We start from the raw sequence: 6,933 nt of genomic DNA on the forward strand, positions 1-6,933 counted from the left end.
CACACACACACGCGATACACACACACACACACACACACACACACACACACACACACACACACACACACACACACACACACACACACACACACACACACACACACACACACACACACACACACACACACACACACACACACACACACACACACACACACACACACACACACACACACGGATCGAGCTCTCGCGAGGCGCACGCCAGAGCCAGCCAGCTCGCGAGTTGAAAGCGGCGAATCATCACCGGAAGACGCGGGTTATGGCGGACTGGATGCAGGAAGGACGGCCGCCACACGGCGAAGAGCGTGGGGAGAGCGGTTGGGCTGGGTGGGGCGAACGAAGCGGGCCAAACGCGAGGGCTGACTTACAGTGCGTGCTCTTGCCTTAGAAATCGGTGTTTAGAAATTGGCTGCTGGAAATTTGGCTGATTTCCCTGGCCGAAATAGAAATCGGCTGCTGGCACGAGGCCGGCCCGATTTCTCTGATCTGCCGCGCCGCAGGCGCGAAGAAAATTTTAGAAATCATACGACTTTTTAGAGAGAGGTCGTTCTTTCACTTTCTTCTCAGTCTACAGTCATGGGAAACGCAATTTTCACCCTCTCTATAGTGTGAACAGTGTGAGTCTTGGGCCCGGGGTTGTGTCTTTGCGTGAACAGTGACGCAACACGTCAAGTCCCTCATGCTCAGCTCTCTGGCGCCGGCTCCAGCAGGAGCCACCACTCGCTCGCGCCATAGTTGTCGGCGGCTAGCTTGCACGCGACACGGCCCGCGAGGTGCTTGGTGCCCGTCTCTTTCTGGGAGTACATGACGATGTGCGTCGCGTCAGGCTGACGCCACGAGGAGCCCACGCCGAAGTGCTGCACGGTGCCAACGTACCAGCCGGTGGCGCCGTCGAGGAGGTGCGCGGCGAGGATCTTGCGCCGGCACAGCGCGCGCTGCTCGTCGTCGTTCGCCAGCGGCGGGCACGTCGCCGCATAGACGTAGCCCTTCGGGGGCATTGCCGGAGCCTCGCCGCATTCCTGCATGCGCACGGCGGTGTCGTCCTCGTCCTCGTCCTCTGAGTCCTCCATGCCGTCCTCCGCCTCCTCCTCGCCCTCCTCCTCGCCCTCCTCCTCGCCCGCCGCCTCGTCGACATCGGCGAGCTCCGCCTCGTCCTCGTCCGCCTCGCTCTCCCCGCCGTCCGATCCGCCGTCCTCGTCCTTGAAGGTGTAGTCCGTCACCCCCTGCACGCAGATGTGCTCGTCGCCGGAGCCGTCGACAGTCATGAGCAGGCCGAGGCTGCGCGCCGACTTCTCGAAGTCATACGTGGCGCAGAGCGTCTCCCACGCTCGGCCCGCGATCTGCGTGATGAGCGAACGCTTCTGCCACGCCTTGAGGCCACCCTCCTTGGGGCCCTTGGTCCAGCGCTCGAGGTGGCCCGGCTGCTCGAGCCACGTGTCCATCTCGTCGCCCATCAGGTTCTTGAGGCGGACGCCGATGCCGCCGTCGATGAGCATCAGCTCGCCCGTCGAGCCAGTCGGCAGCAGGTGGCGGTCGCAGTGGGCGCGGCGCTGCAGGTTGCGCAGGTGCTCGGGCGTCGTCTGGCCGGAGAGGTTGTCGAAGATGGCGACGCTCCGCTCGCCCGCGGCGCGTGCGGCCGCCGTCGCCTCGCGCATCTCCACGTCCGCGAAGTCCTCGCAGAGCTGGTCGTCAGCCCACGCCTTCGGCTGGAAGCGCACCTGCACGTCGGAGTGGCGCGCATCTCGCTCATTCTGCGAGATCTGCTTGCCCTGGCCGCGAAAGATCACGCACAGCTTGGGCTGCCCGTGCCGCGGCATCGAGGCGTCGCCGTTGCTCGCGCGCGCGACGATCTGCAGCGTGCAGAAGCGCTTGCCGTCGTCAGCCTTCGCCCCCGCCAGCCAGACGCGCTTGGCGCCCGTGTCGTCGTAGGTGCGCCCATCGCCCGCTCGGAGGTTGCACGGCACCTGGTCGACGCTCAGCCGGTTGCGCGGCAACCAGCGTCCCCACTTTGGGTCGAGCTTCTCCTGCAGGCCGCCACGGAGGCGGCGACGGAGGCGCGCGTGCCAGCGCTTGATCTTCGGCAGCCGCACGAGGACGGACTCGGCGCGGCTGTTCGACTTGCGCCGGAGCGACATGCCGAAGCGCCGCGCGAACGACCGCAGCCACCACTTGGACGCCTTGAAGCCGTCGGCCACGTCGGCGCCGGCGAACTCGCGCACGAGGCGCTTCATGGAGACGCGAAGCCATTGGCCGGTCACGCGCTCGCCACGCGTCCGCTTGTCGCGGTAGCGCTTGTGCAGCTCCACCTCGACCGCAGCGAAAGGCGGCGCGCGGCCGCGATGGAGGGTCGTCCGCCGTGCGCCGCGCGACTGGAACGTCGCCATCGTGCCGGTGCGGTGCTTCTGCTTACGGCTGACGCGGTTCTCGTGCTGCAGCGCCATGTGCAGCTCGTCCTCCTTGCCGCCCCACTTGGACACGAGGGAGGGGTGTACGCCCTTGTGAATCTCCGACGTCTCGATGCCGGCGCCACGCCAGCCACTCGGCGCCTTCTCCCAGCGCTTCTCGAGGCTCTGCAACCTGCGCAGCGTGCGCACCACCTCGAGCTTAAAGTAGAGCGAGTGTTTCATGCCCTTCTTCTCGCCCTGGCGGAGCCCACTCTGCTTGATGCCGCCATCCGCGCGCAGCTTTGGTGCTTTCGCGGGTGGCTGCTCGTCGTCGCTGCTGTTAGCGGCTTCGGCGGCAGCCTCGGTGACGGCGGTGGCGGGCTGGGTGGTGGTGGCAGCGGAGGCGGCAGCCTCTGCGGCGGCGGCGACTTCGGCGGCCGTCTCGGCCGCGCGACCGCTGCAGAACTTTTCGTGCGCAACGCGCGCAGGCCCGTGCAAGAATGTCTGCCCACAGCCCTTGGCGCACGACGTGAACTTCTCGGGCGCCTTGCCCACAGCCTGCAGCTGCTCGGGCGTGAGCGAGGTAACGGATCTGATCTGACGGCCTATGCCCGGCAGCGTCGCGTACGTAGTCCTGGTGCCACCAGCAAAGAACGCGCCGATCGACTTCTGCTGCAGCGTGCTATGCTTGCCGCCGCCGGCCTTCGCCTTCACCGTCCTCGGGGTGACAGCAGCGGCGGCGCTGCTCGAGGAGGAGGTTGCAGCTGTCGCGTCCATCGCGCCGCCGATGTTCTGAGGCTCTGATAGGCTGCCCGAGTCGACATGCGTCGCCAGCGCGGCGACCAGAGCTGGCGGTGCTGCTTCCTCCTCCTTCAGCTTGTGTGCGACGGTGTCGGTGAACGACGAGAGGAGTGACCGCAGTGCGGACGAGTCGTACGCCCCGAGCTCCTCGAGGACCGACACGACCTTTGCGGCGTTGCAGCGCTCGCGAAGGCTCGGGTGTGCAGCCAGCAGCACAGTGTTGACCAGCGCCTCCATGGGTGCTGCTCGCGTAGTGTCACGTGTCAGGATGAATGCAAAAAGGGTGCAAATCCTGCACACTGCACACATCGACTACATCCACAGCAAGTCGCCATGCCGCCCTCGGGAGAGTGCCCTCAGCCACGCGTCCGCAAGGTGTACGTCCGCGCGCACAAGCGCAAGGTCGCCGCCACGAAGAACCCCCTCGACGAGCCGGTCGTGCCGCCGGCCCGCTGACGCGCCGCCAAGCCCGAGACCTCCCGGCCCACATGGTGACCAAGTACAAGGAGGATGCGCTCAAGCGCCTGATGGCCCTCTCGCCAGAGAGCGAGCATGGGACACTTCACAAATTCTTCTCGCGCATGCCGAAGCCGAGCCCGGCTCCCGTCAACGGCGTAGTTGCCGCTGCGTCGTCCTCGACCGCTCCGGTCAACGCCGGCGGCAAGAAACGGGCGCGTGTTACCGCGCCGCCCGTCACGCCGGAGGGACTGACGCCGTCGCGCCGCAACGGCGTGAATGCGGCGATCCTCTGCTTTTCGCCCTTTGCCTAGGCGGGCCGGCTCGTCGCGCAGGCTGTGTCTGCTGAGGCTGTGCCCACACGACCCGACCCGGCTCGCGGCTGTTTATTTTGTGCGAGACTGTTAGCGCGGCGAGTGGGGGAGGGGGGCTGTGTCGGCCTAGCCGGGTGTCATTTGACAATTACAGATTTCATACACCCTCAAAACATGGCACCAACCAGAAAAGAGATCGACAATCGGCCTCGCCCGTCACTCGCGCGTCACTCTCTGCGCTCACGGCTGCAGCAGAAGCTGCTCGAGCTCGGCGCGCACCCACGCGCACGTCGCTCGCTCGCTAGGCAGGGCGTGCGTACACGCGCTGACCACACCTGCAAGCCGGCTTTCATCGGGCACACACGGGCGGGTGAAGCCGTTCGCGACGATTGCGTCGAGCTCGTGTCGGAGGCGCGAGTCGCACTTGCCTGGCGCGTCGCCCGTGGCGAAGTGGTACGGGTCGCAGACGCCCGACGGCGCCTCGAGCGCAGCCAGGACACACCCTAGCGACCAGGCGTCGGTGCCACGCGAAAGCGGCACGACTGCAAAGTCGCGGGCCACCCGCACCTGCTCGGGCGCCCGCCAACCCGGCGTGCCTGAGTGCGAGAGCTGCGCCCCAACGGCTAGTCGCCTCGCCTGCCCAAAGTCACACAGCTTAGCGACAAGCCCCTCAGAGCGCGCCGACAGCAGCACGTTCGATGGCTTGAGGTCAAGGTGCACGATGGGGGGAGATCGCGTGTGCAGGTACGACATTGCTCTTGCAATCTGCACGCCGAGGGAGCGGCTCTCGCCCCTCTGATCCCCGATCAACAAATCTCCCAGAGTCCCTGCGTCGGCATAGTCGAGAGCGAGGAACGGCGTCTCGCGCGGGGCGCATGCAAAGCCCATCACATAGATGATGTTCTCATGGTGTAGTGCTGCCGCGATCTGACACTCGGAGGCGAAGGCGCTGCTCGCGCGCAGCGGCTGCTTCACCGCGAGACGACCACCGTAGTGGCGGCCAAGCCTAACGGTGCCTTGGCCGCCCTTGCCGAGGCGACCCTGGCTGCTGCCAAAGGCGATGTCGCGCAGGGCGAGGCCGCCGTACCGGCTCGCGGTCGGCGCCAAAGGCGGGATCGGAGCGACGAGGCGAGGAGCAATTGTAGGTGGAAGAGCGGCGAGGGGCGGCGGAAGTGCCAAGCTCGGCTGCCTCGCGACGAGCAGGTGGCCCCTGCCGTGCTGGCCGAGGGCCCGTGGCCGAGGGACGGTAGACGGAATCGGGACGGTAGACGGAATCGGGACGGCAGGAGCAGCGTCAGGCACCGCGAGGGCGGCGGCCTCCGCTCTCGCGTTCTTGAGTCTGCGTCTGTACTCGACCTTCTCGGCCCTGCGGTCACGGCCCCGATCGCCCCTATCATCCGGATTGGCGCGTCTATACACGGCCTCAGCGCGTGCCTGCGCCGCGGATCGCTCCCTTTTCGGCATGTCGTTGCATGTCCAGAACCCAGTGTCGAGAGCGAAGGCGCGAGTGGTGACACGCCCGCAACCTTTGAGCACCTGCGTCCCCCACCAGACATAAATCGTCCCCCACCAGACATCGAAGTCAAATGTCAAAGACACCTCTAGGGACTGGCAAAGTGGGCTGCCACACTCACAAAGATGCAGAAAAAGGGGACACCGGCGTGACGTGGCCTCTCGACGGGTTTGTTGGAGAGCAGAATTTCGTTCGGTGCACGAACGAGCGAGCATGCACACACGAAATAAATGAATGTTTGCCGCGTGGGTACAGACGCAATTTAGTGGGTTCACGGAGGGTTAAGCGGGAGGATTGAATTCGTATCTCAGGGCAACCTTTTAGTGTACTAGTATCTAGACTAGAGATATAGTGAGCCGCCGGCGCGCAGCGCCGAAGAAAATTTTGGCAGAAATCGCTTACAGAAATCGGCTGCTGGCTCGCCCGATTTCCCTCGCCGAAACAGAAATCGGCTGCTGGATGCCGACGCCCCGATTTCTATCGCCACGCCTCGCACTGTAGAGAGCATAAGCCATAACCGTACAGACGGCGAACACCCACACACACGACATCCCACCACTCCAACCCACCACTCAACACAGGACGCGTTCACCTCCCCACACACGGCTTTGGGCTTACCACGCGTGTTCAGAGCAAAAAGAGGATAGAGGTGGCTCTGGCGCTCTGAGCTCTGAGGCGGCATTTGGCCTTGGGGTCAGCGTGCGGGGGGCTGAGGGTCAGCGTGCGGGGGGCTGAGTCTTACTCGTCGGCGCTCGGGCCAGATCCCAGCGCAGAACTCTGCAACACTTGGTACAGACACAACAAGACTAACCCTAACCCTAACCCTAACCCCAACACCCTAACCCTAACCCTACTACCCCGTCCATAAAGCATAAACCCAACCCCCACCTCCCACTCCACTAAAAGAGGGACCCCCGTGCCGCTGCAACCCTGCATGCTGCAATCTCTTAAATGGCAATTTAAGCCCCCAAACCTCCTCATTTCTTAAAATGTAACCCCAGCTGCAGGCGGTATACTCCTATACACGATGTACCCATCCTCGTATCGGCCCGATTTTTAACTTAGTTTAACTATCGCGTTCAGTGCTTGCGCCCCCTCAGAACCGCCTAGGGGTACCCTAAGCCCAGCTCCTCCTTGAGCTCCACCAACTTCATCGCCACCAGATCCTTTTGGACCTTTTCGCATCGCCGCCGCCGCAAAAACCTCCGGGCTCAGCCTCGTGCTCAGCAGTGCCCGCACGCCCGCGGCTGCGACGGTGAATTCATGAGAAATTGCTACGACTCTCTGGCGACAACGCTACCTCCTCGTGAGACATTCAACATTCACAAGCGCACCGGCGAAGCCTGCAGTGCATTTGAGAAATGCTAAAAGCCGAGACGACCAAAGTGGAAAAATCGCACTCTCCCCTGACCCTCGATCAAAAGCGTAAAAGCACCCGAGGCTCCATCCAGAAGGCGGGGTTGCT

Source organism: Emiliania huxleyi (genome assembly GCF_000372725.1).
Source record: "Emiliania huxleyi CCMP1516 unplaced genomic scaffold EMIHUscaffold_512, whole genome shotgun sequence".
In the NCBI taxonomy this organism is placed as follows: domain Eukaryota; phylum Haptophyta; order Isochrysidales; family Noelaerhabdaceae; genus Emiliania; species Emiliania huxleyi.